Source organism: Barbus barbus, assembly GCF_936440315.1.
Source record: "Barbus barbus genome assembly, chromosome: 11".
Classification (NCBI taxonomy): Eukaryota; Metazoa; Chordata; class Actinopteri; order Cypriniformes; family Cyprinidae; genus Barbus; species Barbus barbus.
The window spans coordinates 11,643,381-11,660,286 of NC_136739.1; the positions used below are offsets into that span (position 1 = coordinate 11,643,381).

The 16,906-nt window shown below is 37.8% G+C and overlaps 1 pseudogene across 1 annotated transcript in view; it reads left to right on the top strand.

Annotated features, from left to right (window-relative positions):
- Positions 1-16,548, top strand: part of LOC306877112 (polypeptide N-acetylgalactosaminyltransferase 5-like) — a 30,661-nt pseudogene extending 14,113 nt beyond the window's left edge. Inside the window, exons 5-7 of the transcript in view lie at positions 6,410-6,529; positions 15,226-15,343; positions 16,501-16,548. The product of the transcript in view is annotated as a polypeptide N-acetylgalactosaminyltransferase 5-like (transcript). The remainder of the gene's footprint in view (positions 1-6,409; positions 6,530-15,225; positions 15,344-16,500) is intronic.
- The last annotated feature ends 358 nt before the right edge of the window (positions 16,549-16,906 follow it).

Here is a 16,906-nt window from a genome sequence, read left to right on the forward strand (position 1 = left end):
TATAGAATCTATATAGAATCATATTCTATATTTATTCTTCATATCTATTTTTATTCTCATATCTATTTGTTATTTTATTTTATTGCTAGTTTATTTCTGTATATATGTTTACTGTGCTTTTTCTATTTGTATTTTTGTAAACTTGAGGTTTTTCTTAATTTTGTTGGATAATTTGTTGGACAGTCGTACAATACATTTCACTACATGTCGTACTACGTATGTATATGTATCATTGCCAGCAGCCATATCACCCTTCAGCCCAAGACTGGTTGCCCACTGAAGCTAAGCAGGGTTGAGCCTGGTCAGTACCTGGATGGGAGACCTCCTGGGAAAACTAGGTTGCTGTTGGAAGAGGTGTTAGTGAGGCCAGCAGGGGGTGCTCACCCTGTGGTCTGTGTGGGTCCTAACGCCCCAGTATAGTGACGGGGACACTGTACTGTAAAAAGCACCGTCCTTCGGATGAGACGTTAAACCGAGGTCCTGACTCTCTGTGGTCATTAAAAATCCCAGGATGTCTTTCGGAAAGAGTAGAGGTGTGACCTCGGCATCCTGGCCAAAATTTGCCCATTGGCCTCTGACCATCACGGCCTCCTAACCATCCCCATATCTACTGATTGGCTTCATCACTGTCTCCTCTCCACCAGTAAGCTGGTGTGTGGTGGGTGTTCTGGCGCAATATGGCTGCCGTCGCATCATCCAGGTGGATGCTGCACATTGGTGGTGGTTGAGGAGATTCCCCCCCTTCTATGTAAAGCGCTTTGAGTGCCTAGAAAAGCGCTATATAAATGTAACAAATTATTATTATAATTATTATTATTATTATATGTGACAAATAAAATTTGAATTTGAATTTGAATTTGATTGAGTGGCAAAAAGAGGATGTCAGCCTTAATAAATGCTTTGATTCTGTGGTCTCTCTTGAAAAAGCAAAAGTACAGGAGACTGCTTACCTTGTGGACGCTGGTGTTCTAATGCGTAAATGGACTGCGCATAAAACAGGTGAGGACTGGGATACAGTTTGGCAGGTAGTTGTTCCATCACCACTACAACAGCAAGTATTGTCACTGGCTCATAATCCTGCGTGGTCCGGACATTTAGGGGTAACTAAAACATACAACAGAGTCCTCCGACATTTCTTCTGACCAGGATTAAAATCGGACATTGTACAGTACTGTAAAACCTGTCATGTATGCCAACTTACAGGAAAAGTGAACCAACCTGTTCCTCGTGTGCCACTTCACCCAATTCCTGTGATTGGAGAACCGTTTGAGCAGGTGATTATTGACTGTGTGGGTCCATTACCAAAAACTCGAACAGGAAACCAGTTTCTGCTTACCATTATGTGCAGCGCCACTCGGTACCCGGAGGCTATTCCTCTCCGGACAATTACAGCTAAAACAATAATTAAGAGTCAGATCAAGTTCTTTTCCACCTTTGGTCTCCCCAGAGTGATCCAGACGGATCAAGGAACTAATTTCATGTCCAAACTGTTTTCTTCTGCATTAAAAACATGTTCCATATCACACCAGGTCTCCAGCGCTTGCCATCCAGAGAGTCAGGGGGCTCTTGAACGCTGGCACCAGACGCTCAAAACCATGCTGAGGAAATATTGTATGGAAACAGGTGTTGATTGGGATGAGGGGGTGCCCTTTGTTTTGTTTGCTGTTAGGGAAACAGTGTAGGAATCGTTGGGGTTCAGCCCTGCTGACCTCGTGTTTGGACATACACCTAAGGGTCCGTTAAAAGTGTTAAAAGAGCGTGTTCTATCTGATGCACCTAGTAACACCCCTAAGAATGTGTTACACTTTGTAAGTCAGATGCGGGAGAGGCTGCATGCTGCCTGCATGCTAGCTCAGCAGTCTCTCTCTTCCTCTCAGTCACGTATGAAAAAACAGTATGATAAACAAGCAAAAGACCGTGCATTTTTGCCCGGGATCAAGTACTGGTTTTGTTACCAATCCCAGGTTCATCACTGTCTGCCAGTTTTTCTGGACCGTATGTTGTGGAGTGCAAAGTTAGTGATACTAATTACATTATTAAAACACCAGATCGCAGGCGCTCTTCTCGTTTGTGTCATGTTAACATGCTTAAAGCCTATCATGTGCGTAATTCTTCCGACAACCCCTCTAGTGCTCCGGTTCAGTCTGCGGGATCCAGCATGGCATTGGTTGTGCCTGTGCCTACTGTAGACCTAGAGGAGAACAATAATGATGGTTTGGAGTTGCGTCATTTATTACAACAGTGTAAACGTCTTAGTAATTCAGAAATGCTACAAAACTTACCTTAGGATGGAACATTTAGATGACAGTCAAAAAGGTGATCTTGTGTCTCTAATACAGTCTTACAGTCTTACTGTGTTCCAAGATGTACCTAAGAGCACATCTGTTTTGGCTCACGATGTGGATGTTGGCAGCACATCTCCTATTCGCCAACATCCCTATCGGGTAAACACAAAAAAATGTGAGTTAATGAAAGGTGAGGTTGACTACTTGTTAAAACATGACATGGCAAAACGTAGTCACAGTGCTTGGAGCTCCCCGTGTATTTTAGTTCCGAAACCAGACGGCACGTCCCGTTTATGCACGGACTACCGTCGAGTAAATGCAGTAACTGTGCCAGATTCCTATCCGCTACCTAGGATAGAAGACTGTATTGACCGAATTGGTTTGGTTGTTTTTGTAAGTAAACTCGATTTGCTTAAAGGTTATTGGCAGGTGCCCCTAACCCCACGGGCTTCTGAAATTTCGGCTTTTGTGACCCCCGATAATTTTATACAGTATACAGTTATGCCATTTGGAATGTGCAATGCTCCCGCTACTTTTCAGCGTTTAGTTAACATTGTATTTGATGACGTTCCCAACTGTACAGCTTACCTTGACGATGTAGTAATATACTCACCCACATGGGTTGAACACCTCTCCACATTGAGGTTGGTGTTCCAGCGTTTAGAAAACGCTTCGCTAACCCTCAACTTGGCTAAATGTGAATTTAGTAAGGCTACTGTAGCATATCTGGGGAAACAGGTGGGTCGTAGTCAAGTGCGTCCTATTGCTTGCAAGGTGGAGGCTATTGCTAGCTATCCTGCCCCTAAAACACACCGTCAGTTACGTCGATTTCTTGGAATGGTGGGTTACTACCGGACTTTTTGTAAAAACTTTTCAACGGTAGTAGCACCCCTAACCACCTTGCTCAGTCCTAAAGTTCCTTTTAAATGGTCCGCAGAGTGCAGCTCTGCTTTTGAGTCAGCAAAAGCACTGCTTTGTAACACTCCTGTGCTAACAGCTCCTAACTTTGATAAACCTTTCAAGCTGGAGGTAAACGCCAGTATGGTGGGGGCTGGGGCGGTCCTTTTACAGGAAGATGAGGAAGGAGTAGATCGGCCAATTAGTTTTTTTTCCAGGAAGTTCAATCCGTGCCAGTCACGGTACTCTACCATTGAACAAGAAACGCTTGCTTTATTGTTGGCTTTACAGTTCTTTGAGGTATACGTCGGTTCTAGTGTTGTGCCTGTAAGAGTATTCACAGATGATAATCCTCTTACATTCCTCAAAAGAATGTACAATCAAAACCGCTGCCTTATGCGGTGGGCTCTGATCCTACAGGGATACAATGTTTGTATTACTCATGTCAAAGGAACTTCCAACATAGTTGCAGATGCGTTGTCTCATGTTTACCAGGACTAATTGTGTGCAAAAGGTAGTTTGCACCCTGGGTTCGTTTTGTAGTCATTTTTTTCTGGTATTGCTTGTGGTTTGTGTGTTTGTTTGTTTTTTACCAGGTAAGATGGTTCGTGTGACTGTTCCGGCAGCTGATTGGTGGTTCAATGGCTGACTGGGACTTGGAACTCCGCCCGCTCATTAGTGGCTGCAGCTAGCTGCGCTCTTTAAAAAGCTCAGTTTTGGATCAGTTCGCTCTCTGTCCCTGCTTTTGGTGGTTTGTACCCTGTGTGTGTGTGTTTGGTTTTCTGACATTTTGATTAAAACATTTGACAATGGTTTTAAACTGTTTTTGTGTGTTAGTAAACCTAACTTGTGTTCCATTTTTTTTGAACTTGTAGTAGCAGGACGGAGAACTTGTTTGTTTGTGGATTCTTATAATTTGTTATATTTTTTTCTTCTTCTCTGTTGTTCATAGGGAGTTGGGGAGTAGATTTAGAGCTACCCCGGGGTATACATACATCACCCGTAGGTATACTTTTCTGTCTAGAAACACCAGTTAGACCTGGGCGGACCACCAGCTGTAAGTTTGGTTAGGGCGCCTTGATCGTGTGCCAGATAGGGATTGTTTTTGTTTTTTTTATTGGGGGTTAGTATAGGTTAGGGGTGGGGTCCTTTTTGTTTATTTCTTTGCTTTGGTCTGTCCAGCCCTCCCCTTTTTCCTAGAAAATTAGTATTGTTTATTATTTACAAGATTACCGTGGATAATTAAAAGCTTTGTTTTTATACGGTATTTGGTGTTTGTGTCCTTTTCTCGCACCGCGACTCCATACCTCCTTAGCTGGCATCGGTGGGCCCGAGCAGTGGGTTGTCAGGCTCCCTCTCCCTTTGGGGAGCTAGAACGTGACATCCACATTTTGTACATGGCACATTACCTTTGCACATATCCATGTTCCTATGAGACTCAATAGCCCTTTCCAATGTATCATTCCTCCACTGCTGCACTGAACTGTTAAATTCATGCACTAAAATGTATTCATTTATTTTTTGTGTGTATGCAGTGTAGGATATCAGAGACTGAATCAGACAATTTTAAGATGCATCAGAACATTGAAACCTGAGGAGCTGGAATGCAGAGAGGCCTCAAAGCTGTAGCAGGAGAACGCCATAAATCGGATTCCTGGCTCTTAACTAGCAAGCATCTTTCACCAAACAGCTTGCAACACTGAGACAAAAGAACACTTATTGATAATTCCAATTCAACAAGGAGACTGTCAAATTTGTTGCAAATAATCAAGACTGATGGTCACATGTAAGCCTGTTATAGAAGATAACTCTCTCTTGGGCGGATCTCCACACATAGAAGACAGACCAAACCAAAATTCCTTTGTCTAAAGAACATGTCTTCGCTCTCCTTAGAACTACACAAAGACTTTCTTTTCCATATGCACATAAAATCATCCTAAAAGGACATTTTTATGCAGAACCCCATATTATGTTTGTAAACCACATATCATTTAATCAAATAATATGTATGTCTTTTAATCATTATTGAATAGCTGAAGGATTCAAATGCATGTTTAGTATCTATGAGTTTGAAAATTCATGCTTTAAATGTTTCCTCCAATCAATTCTTTGTCAAATGCATCAGTCTTGTTATTAGAAATCATGGACAAGAGTATACTTTGCAAGGGCCTGTAAAATTCGGACCATGTGACTGATAACAAGCTGATTTATGATGTAAAGAACACCTCTAGCTAAGATAATAGCCTATCTAATTGGTCAAGACATCCAGATGGGATGGTCTGAAAGCCGAGTTTAAAACTCTTGTCCTGCTTTCTCCTCCCTCTCTCTTGCCGCGCTCTCTTGGATCTCTGGTCACTCTCACTCTCTTCTTCTCTTTTGCCACCGCGTGCTGCTCTTTGAGCGTGCTCTGGCCCACATGCCATAATGAGAAGGAAAACAATTTAGTCTCGTTACATCCTTTTATTCTTTTACTTTAGTTTCTTTTCTTTCCGTGGAGTTTCGTGTTCTAATGTAAGTTTGCTACAAAGTCCAGCTCAAACTGCACTCACTTCAAACTTCGACCAGACCAACTCCGCATCCTCAGCCAACGCCCAAGACCTCACTTCAAAGACTACTGAACTCTCAACCAATCAGACACATCGGGGAACCCCCTGTCTGCAACGACGACACAACCCCGTAACACAGGCAAAGCAAGCAAGTACACCTCCAGATTCTAACTGAATCGGGTGCAGTTAATATAAAACTTAGCCTCATTGAGAAACTCAAAGTGAGGGTTAAATAAGTGATTGATGGTTGTTCAGGTCTATGCAATTGAACATATTGCTGTAAACTTGGGATTTCACATTTCCATTCTCTTAAACTCATCCTTTCCTCACTTTCTCTCTTTCTGCAACGTGTGAATGTGTGAATGCTTGTGTACATGTTTTAAATTAGTTTATGTCTTAGGTTTATATAAATAAAATCTGATTTATATTGAAAAGAGAAGTATCTTGTGTTTTCTGCTCACAAGTTAATGTCTTAATCTGCCGATCTAGTTACTGTGCTGTTTAATAGTGTTTTCACTATATTTGGATTTTAATATCCAGTGCAGAGTTTGTTATACGGCTCATTCAGTGAATCGCCGTAACACTGATTCTGTTCAAATCCCTATAAAATCATAAAAGATTCCCTTTGATCTAAATTAAACTATTTCTTTAAATTACATATTAATATTATATGTATTACGCTTACATGCTTGTTGATAACTTCCAAAGAGGCATTTTTAGATGGCCACTGGTGTTTGGCTGGAGTGCACTACCAGAGGAATATATTAGAAAGAACCAGATCAAGGATTCAGACCCCATCAGGTAACATCAACAAAATGGCATACACTATATATAATATAGTGTGTACATATATACATACATACACACACACATACATTATATGTATATATACAGTGCCCTCCAAAAGTATTGGAACAGTAAAGACAAAATTGCTCTGTTGGCTGTGGAGTCAAGACATTTACAAATATGATTAAAAGATGAATATGAGAAACTCTATAGAATGTCATATTTTATTATTGGGTGATTCAACACATAGATGTTTTACCAGCTAAGAAGTTCAGCACTTTTAGAGTTTAATCTCCCTATCTGATGTGAGCATAAGTATTGGAACAGTTGCCTCACAGGTCTTTCTAAGTGATCAGCTGTGTCCTGTTGCATTAATTCTTCAGATATTTAAAGCAGGGAATGTGTCGTATCAGTTATATCCATTACTTCTGTATTCTGAATCTTGCATTCGATGCACAAACCAGGATGAAGGGGAGGGAGCTGACTTTGAAAGAAAAGCAAGCAATTTGGATACTAAAAGAAAAGAGGAAGTCAATTAGAGCTATAGCAAAAACAAAGGGCATGGAGAAATCAAGAGTTTGGAAACCATCAGTGACACCAGCAACCAACAACTACCTGATCGGCAGAGAAAACAACAGTAGTTGATGACAGACAAATCATAAAAGATGTGAAAATCACCAACAACTTCCAGAAAGCTGGGGTGATGCTCTGACAATTTACTGTCCTCAGGAGACTTTGACACAGAATTACAGATGCTACACAGCAAGATACAAACATCTGACCAGCACCAAAAATAGAAAGGCAAGATTAGAGTTTGCAAAAAAGCACAAAGGTGAGCCAGAGGAGTTTTGGAACTGTGTTTATGGACCGATGAGACAAAGATGAACCTTTATCTAAGTGATGGGAAAGCAAACATGTGGAGAAAAAAAGGGAACTGCAAATGATTCCAAGCATACAGCCTCATCTGTAAAGCATGGTGGAGGTGGTGTCATGGTATGGGCATGCATGGCTGTCTCTGGAACAGGCCCTCTCAACTTTACTGATGACTTAATGTATGATGACAGTAGCAGAATGAAGTTGGAAGGGTACAAAAACATCTTGACTACCAATATTCAAGAAAATGACACCAGATTCATTGGGAAGTGCTTCATATTGCATCAGGACAATGACCAAAAACACCCTGCCAGTTCAGTCAAGGAATTTATAAGGGCAAAGAAATGGAAAGTCTTAGATTGCCCAAGTCAATCTCCAGATTTAAATCCGATTGAACATGCTGAAGAGGAGAGTAAAAGCAGAAACTCCCCAAAACAAGCAACAATTGGAATTGGCCGCATTAAAGGCTGGGAAAAGTATTTCAAAGGATGAGACCAAGAGTCTGGTGATGTCTATGGGTCACAGACTCACTGCTGTGATTGTGCGCAAGGGATCTGCAACTAAATAATAGCTTTTAATATTTTATATCTGCCTTATGTTCAACTGTCCCAATACTTATGCTCACATCAATGAGTGGGATGAACTCTAAAAGTGCTGTTCTTTTTATTTGGTAAAACATGTATGTGTTGAAACGGCTAATAATAAAATGTGACATTCTGTAGTTTTGTCTCATAGTCATCTTTTAATCATATTTGCAAATGTCTTGACTCCACAGCCAACAGAGCAATTTTGTCTTTACTGTTCCAATACTTATGGAGGGCACTGTATATATATATATATATTCAGAGCAAGTTGACTGATCAGATTTGTTAAATTATTTGTTTATTGATTTGTTAAGATTTGTTTGTTGATTGGTTTAGTTGTAATTTTGCAGGTTACAAAGTTGACAAGTTGACAAGTGTTTTATTCTGTACTTTAGAGCGTGTTACTGAATCAAACGATTTACTACAAACAGTCATTCACAAGTCCTATTATGTTCCATTAAAATCTGTTAGTCTGCAGAAATATTTTGTTAAACATAAGGTTTCCCCACAAAGGACAGCAAATCAGATTATTCTTTCTCTGCTTGGCTTGACTTTTTATTAAAGGGGTCATATGATGCGATTTCAAATTGTCCTTTCTGTTTGCAGTGTTACAAGCTGATTGTGCATAGATAAGATCCCTGAAGTTACAAAGACTAAAGTCTCAAAACCAAAAAGAAATTCTCTATCAAAGTTAAGACTCTGTTATGCCCCCCTAAAACAAACTCATTCAAACACGCCCCCACATGTCTACGTCACGATGTGGAAATATTTGCATAAGGCGTGGTTTCAGTAACTGCAGTAGTGTTGATTCAGTCATGACAGGGAGAAGCTGTGTGTTTCTAGGTGAAGGCAAAAGCACTTTATTTGGCCTTCCAAAAGTAGATGCAACAGAACAGCAATGCATTTTATGGATGACCGTTTCGTCAGCCGAGGAGAAGGAGTAATTCTGGCTTTGCTATGACAATCTGGCGCTTCTGAATCAGCGACTGTATGTATGTTTTGTTATTAGTTTAATTATTTGCTATTGACTGTTCAAATGTGCAGTTTTGCACGTTGTGTGTGTGTGTGTGTGCTCGTGTGTGTGCTCGTGTGTGTGCTCGCGTGTGTGAGAGAGGGAGAGAGAGAGACACACACTGTCACATCACAGCGGAGTGTACAGCCCGTCAGAAATCGTCTTAATCGCTGCTTGTGTGCAAACACATACGAGCATCATCACTGTGTCTGTCACACGACTCTGTTCCCCTCTCGGGCTTGAACTGATGGTAAAACTAAGTCTTTACTAAGTCTATTAACTGTCTTTACATTTATTTTGAAAGCTAAAGCTCACGATTATGGAAAGGGGCGTTATATTTCTGACGAGACTTGTGGTGTTCGGCCAATCACAATGTACTGTGCCAGTTGGCCAAACAGAGCAGACTGCGCTTGTCGGAAGGAGGGAATTTGTAGAAAACGAAGTGTTTGAGAGAGGCGGGGCATAGAGGACTTACAATAATGTACAATATTTGAAAAATGTGTTTTTGATCATTAAAGCATGTCAACATATTCTGTTACACCAAATACACAAAATATTGATCTTTAAAAAAGCATCATATGACCCCTTTAAGCTAAAAGAAAAAAAAAAACAATTCCTACATCTTTAGTGGTCCAAGCACCAATCTTCACTAAATTTTGCACACAGCGGCTAGGGATGGTGCTGGTAAGAAGTGTTGGTTTCACTTTATTTTGATGGACCCGTTAACACATTCTGTTGACTATAAGTAAACATAATAAGTAAACTTGATATAATATCAAGTTTACATCTCTACTCTCAACAGAGTGTTAGTAGAGTATTAGTAGACTATAGGGTTAGAGTTAGAATAAGTTGACATGTACTTGCAAAATGACTTAGAGTCAGTAGCATGTTTGTTGGGCATCACAATAAAAAGTTAGCCGATATTAAGCCTACTAATCCTAAATAGTAATCCTTCTAAGCCTATGATCAGGGCCGCTGCTGGCCAAATGGGTGCCCTAAGCAGAATTTTATTGTTGTGCCCCCTCCCCCAAATATTATGGAAGTAAAAACAAAAAACAATAGAACTTTAATAAAATATAAAAGTACATAAATAAATTGTAATTAAATTGTATTATTTACAAATTACAATTTTAGCTCTTGACAGTTACCTATGGCTATTATTAATAGAGTTGTCTGATTGACAAAAGAAAATTGAGCACTTTTACTGCGATAAAACCATTGTTAATTTTTGTAAGGGTTGTCCACATGTTTTGAAGATAGAGACTGTAGTATTTCTATCACACAAAAGGTGGCCAAAAATTAAAGAGTAAGTGGATATTTGAATTAACCTAAATATTTGGTCAATTTAAAGGACTTGATCGTTCTGTAAGTGTATTACCAGGCCTTTGGCTCCCTTTACAGGTATTTGTAACAATATATAGGCTAATGTAAATATCTACATTGTTTATTTTGTATTACATCATGTAGCCTATTTTAACAGTGATTTTCAACAAAACCATATAATTATTAATTAACAAATCATTATTGCCTCATTGTTTTTATCAAATGCAGTTTAAGGCTGTTGTTGGCTTAGGTCTGTTTTTATAACCACAAAAAATATTATCTTAATACTTCTTTGTATTCTTTGTAAGCTATTATATGAAGTAACAAAATCATGGCTATTTTGTGGTTACAATCCATGGGTACAAGAACCATGATTTTTTATTTTTATTCGTAGTAAAACCATGGCTAGTTTTCGTAAGGGAACATGGAAAGTCAGAGAGAATATGATATGCATTGTTGGTGGTAAAATTTTTACCGACATTAAAACATGTTAACAGCCAAAAAAGTTTCACAGGATTATGAATGTAGGCTACCTAAAAGTGATGCACGGGCTTCATCTTTTTTTTCTTTTGCTGATTGCTGATGTCTTTTCACAGGCATAGCTGTCCAAAAATTATGATCATTTGCTTTCATCCGCAAACATGAGGCGCGAGCGGTTGCGGGAATGCTGTGCCACTGTGTGATTAGACTACTGCATCTGCGTTCACCGTAAAACCGCATTTTTTATAATTATATATGTTAATGTTTAGATTTTTATTTATGCATATGTTCATTTTAATACTAATATAGAACGAAAGTGTTTATTTATTTGTTTATTTATTGAGCAACTGGGATGGTGCCCTACGCAAACTGCATACTCTGCGTATAGGGAGCGGCGGTACTGCCTATGATATTAGTCTACTAATATTCTAATGAGAGTTAGTTGATATGTAGGTGCAGCGTTACTTATTGTCAACAGATTGTTCAAAAGGGACCATTAAAAATAAGTGTTAACGAAATTTCTCCAATTTTATTTGAATAAACTAACAAACATAGCCGTCAACAGCCAATCAAAATTAATCACCTTATAACATCAAATCTGAATGGCAGACCATCACAAAATTTGGCAGGTTAAAGAAAAAAATTGCTGAACATTTACAGGCAATGCAAGATGTACAGTAGATGAATTTCTTATTCTTAATCACAAAATAATTTGGAGAAATTTAGCATTACATCACTTCTTCACCAATGTATCCTCTTCAGTGAATGGGTGCTGTCAGTCCAAACAGCTGATAAAAGCATCAGAATAATTGACATAACATTTAGTGAAAAGTGGAAACGTGGGTTTGTGATAAATTAATGCATTTAGACGGTTTAAAATCACTGCATCCAGCTAAAATACAAGTCTCCATAATATTGCTTTCTCCAGTGAAAAAGTCAGCTGGTCTAAATCGGGACAGAAATATGCACAGATCAAGTACCGTTTACAGACAAAAACAGGAAAAACAGTCCCAACAAATACATTGGTGGATTTTAATGAGAGGACAACAGAGGAAGAATTTTGCACTAAAGGAAGCATTATTATTGATTGTTGACTTGATTATTAAAGTTAAATTAGATTTTTAAAATATTGATGTTTTTTACAAGCACACAGCTTTTCACTTCACAAGACATTAATTGATGGATTATTGTGATGTTTTTTTATCAGCTGTTTGGATTCTCATTCTGATAGAGAGCAAGTGATGTAATGCTAAATTTCTCCAAATCTGTTCCGATGAAGAAACAAACTCATCTACATCTTGGATGGCCTGAAACTAAGTAAATTTGCAGCAAATTAAAAATTTTGGGTGAATTGCTGCTTTAAGGTGTTTATTGAATTTGGTAAGAATTAACCACAAGGTTATTCTTTACGTATGATTTTGCTAATAGCTATGGATTTGTAATAGTTAAAATCAAAATGTATCTCTCTTCCAATTCCATCAGTTAATCGTGTTTATTTATTTACATGAAGTTTTCCACCATTTTGAGTTAATAAAAGAAAAATATATATAAGGGTATCCACCATCTGGAGATGCCCCTGACAAAAAGTTGTCAAAACAGTTTTGGTAACACTTTAAAATAAGGTTCAGTAGTTAATTTTAATGAATGCATAACTAATATTAACTAACAATGAGCAATACATTTGTTACAGTATTTATCCATATTTGTCAATGTTAACATTAATTAATGAAATTACAACTGTTCATTGTTAGTTAATGTTACCTCAGGTTTAATAATTTATATAGATATATAATATAAAACTTTGGATTTTAATAAAGTATTAGTATATGTTGCAATTAATTTGAATTGAGATTAATATGCTTTACAAGTATTTTCCATTGTTCGTTTATGTTAACTAATGTAGGTAATTAATGTTAACAAACCTTATTATAAAATGTTAGCGATGTTGCAACCATATAGGCCAGTATATTTGTGGGTATTGTCACAAATCTTTTGAATCTTATGTTGTGAATGCAATGTCCAAACTTCACAAATCTTATAACATTATCTTATTACACATCAGGACATTCATATTAAATTTAAAGTTTTTGCTCAGAGGGTAACAATTAACAGTTTCTAAAATATCAGTAATTTGTTATCAATAGTAGTGAATGTAATGAAGACTGTAATACTAACGTTGTCCACCAGAGAGAGCCACAGGATAAGAATTCTTCTTAGGTCTTTCAAATGTTCAATATATGTGATATATTCATGTTATTTTAATATAGTTTGATAGAGTTTAATATAGTAAGTTTACCAAAACATTGATCTTCAGAAAGCTTACAGATAATTACATTACCTTCACTTTTATATATCCTAATGAAATTGTTTAAGATATATGAACATAATTGTCCAGTGACTTGGCTGAATGTGTTGCTGTCCAATTACATGAAAAGACTAAATTATTTGTCTGTTTTAATTTAATACAATAATACTTCCTTAAAGAGACATTTTAAGAGTCACTTTAAGAAAAGAGACAGGTCTACTGTACCATTGTTGTATGAGCCATTGGTGCTTGGGCCATGATAATTGCCAGTTGCAGATATACAGTGCTGCATGGAAGTTTGTGAACCCTTTAGAAATTTCGGTTACACTTTATATTAGGTGGCCTAAATTACTATGTACTTATTACAATGTACTTATTGTGTTCATATTGTATTGCAAAACACTCTTGCTGCTATTGAGGTGGGATATGGGTAAGGTTAGGGACAGGTTTGGAGGTATGGGTAGGTTTAAGGGTGGGTTAATGTGTAAGGGATGGGTCGACAGTGTAATTATAAATGTAATTACAGAAATTAATTACAGATGTACTGTAAGTACATATACAGTAGGTATTTTTAATAATATAAGTACAATGTAAAAACATGCATGTACACAATAAGTGCATTGTATCAAAGTGTTAATTTAAATGTAAGTACATCGTAGTTAAGGCCACCTAATATAAAGTGGGACCGAATTTTCTATATTTCTGCATAAATGAGACCCAAAACATCATCAGATTTCCATACAAGTCCTGAAAGTAGACAGAGAACCGAATCAAACAAGGGAGAGAAAAATATTTTCTTTGGATTATTTTTCTCAATAAATAAATGACAGTGTTACATATCTGTGCATTGCAAAAGTATGTGAATCTTTGCTTTCAGTGTCTGCTGTGACCCCCTTTTGCTGCAGTAACTGAAGGTAAAGTTTCTTGTAAATGCTGATCAGTCCTGCACAATAACATGTAGGAGTTTTAGCCCATTCTTTAGTGCAGAACCACTTAAACTCTGTGATGTTGGTTGGTTTCCTCCTATGAACTGCTTGCTTAGGTCCTTCCACAACATTTTAATTGGATTAAGGTCTGGACTTTGACTCAGCCATTCCTAAACGTTAACTTTGTTCTTCTTTAACCATTCTTTGGTAGAATGACTTGTTTGCTTGGGGTTGTTGTCTTGCTGCATGACCCAAGTTCTCTTGAGACTCTGTTCTTAATGTCCTGACGTTTTCCTTTACAATTTTCTGGTATAATTCAGAATTCATTGTTCCATCAATGATGGCAGGCTGTCCTGGCCAAGATGCAGCAAAACAGGCCCAAGCCATGATACTACCACCACCATGTTTCACAGATGGGATAAGATTCTTAAGTTGGAATGCAGTGTGTTCTTTTCTCCGAACATAATAGCTTCTCATTTAAACCAATAAGTTCTATTTTGGTTTCATCCATCCATTAAACCTTTCTCCAACAGTCCTCTGGCTTGTCCACATGATCTTTAGCAAGCAATTTTCTTTTTGGAGAACAGTGGCTTTCTTCTTGCAACTCTGCCATTCACACCATGGTTGCTCAGTGTTCTACTGATGGTGGGCTCATGAACATTAACAATAGCCAATGTGAGAAAGGCCTTTAGTTCACAAACTTTCAAGCAGCACTGTATTTTTAATTGTGTGATCATCAGTCATTTTTAAATGTAAATAATATTGTGCACTTTTTCTCTTTGCTGTGAACAACTGATTCATATGCAAAGCTGAACAAACCAGGGCCATAACCACCATAGACACTGACATTGATCACACTAAGGTCTGAGGTTACTAAGGTAATAAACAGCACTCTGTTTGCTGTTAGGATGTCAAGAGGTTTAAAAGTTAAATTTTTAGCCTGGTCTGCTCAGTGGCCCCCCAGTGTTCAAGACACGGTTATGGCCCTGGAAGAAACATGAATGGAACATCATTATTGTATTATTGTATTGGTTCTCATGTTTAAGTAGATAAGCACTTACAATTTAACTATCAAGAATAGTATATATAATAGTTTCAATGTACTTTTAGTTCTAATTATAGGTTATACTACATTTATGTTGTAATATGTAATAAAATATCTAAATCTAAACTGCAGTTAAAGGTGACTTTTTGTTTTTTTTCCACAGGTTTCCTGTGATGGCATGGGGTCTTTTCTCTATAGACAAAAAATATTTCTATGAACTGGGGGCATATGATCCAGGCCTGGATGTCTGGGGTGGGGAAAATATGGAAATCTCTTTCAAGGTAAATAAACCAAATGTTTATTTGCAGGGTCAAATCATTTTTAACCCAAGATTTAAAGGGATCTCATGGGGAATGGCTTTTTTTTTTTTTAAACCAGTCCAGAATTTCTACATTTTTAGACATGGTCTCTTACTGTGGGATTCTAGAACACCCAGGTCTTTAGCAATGCTTTCCTATAGACTATCCCATTTTTGTGTATCTGCATTTTAAGCTATTTGGATCAAGGCATGGTTCACACTGAATAAGAAGACCAGATTTGTCAGTAGCCAGGCTTTGTGTTTCTTTATTTAAAGAGCAGTGCACCTGTGCAACCCATACTTCCAGTTTCATTAACTGACTAGCTTGACTTAGTTTTTGGAGAAGACATAACACAGAGTATTACTTACTTTTTCCAGCTTGCTCTGTTATCGATCGCTAAGTGTCTTGAATAAATAATAATTATAATAATAAAGTGTGTTATTGGTTAATCAGATTGTTTGTCTTTAATTGTGACTTAGGTGAAGGTCAGACCACATTTTAATTACAAAAAAAATAAAAAATCAGTTCCTTACTTACTATACATCAAAAATAAGTGCTATGTAAAAAACGTGCACAATAAATTCACAATAAAATGTTCACAATAAATGCATTGTATCAAATGATTGATTTAGCCTAAATGTAAGTACATACTGTAGTAGTTAAGGCCACGTAATATAAAGTGAGACCAAACACATAATTTTTTAAAGTGTTAACAAACTTACCATTGTATATAATAATTAGCATGCCCTCAAGTGCCTTTTTACCCTATTATGAAATTGTTAACACATAACAAAAATATTAAGGACATTTAATTTTTTTAAGGAAATTCAATCACTTTCCACTAAAAGGTTTAGTTTTTGACATATAAACTAGTGTTACTATTTTAATCTATTGGTACTGCATAGTGATACACACAGTACAGTAGCTGTGGTGTTTTACAATGTTTCTGTGGTGTATTTTAACATTGACCATTAAGCAACCAAGAGCTGTTTTATAACGTTTTATATGAAAAGTATGAGGTTCTCTTATAAAATCATCTTGTGTGCAGTTGCACTCTTGATTTCATATATCAAGATAGGAACTGTGCTCAGTTTAAATGTGTAAACATTGTTTGACCAAAGTCTGCCATCTATGTCTAGACGGAGCATGTGATGATGGTGGACCATTTGCCTGGAAGCTGGGGTTAAAGCTGACAGCACTGCCCACTGCTTCAGGTGTGTGTTCACGGTGTGTGTGTTCACTGCTGTGTGTGTGTGGATGGGTTAAATGCAGAGCACAAATTCCGAGTATGGGTCACCATTAGAGTGACCACCCGTCCCGCATTTTGCGGGACAGTCCTGAAATGGGACGCTTTGTTCCGCGGAGGGCTTTGCGGGTGAGACGGGTGCTGTAAATGTCCTGGAGGGAGGGGAGAGAGACACCAACGATCTTCTCAGCTGCTCTCACTATGCGTTGAAGTGACTTGCGGCAGAATGCGTTGCAAGCGCCATACCACACAGTGATGCAGCTAGTCAGGATGCTCTCGATGGTGCCTCTGTAGAAGGT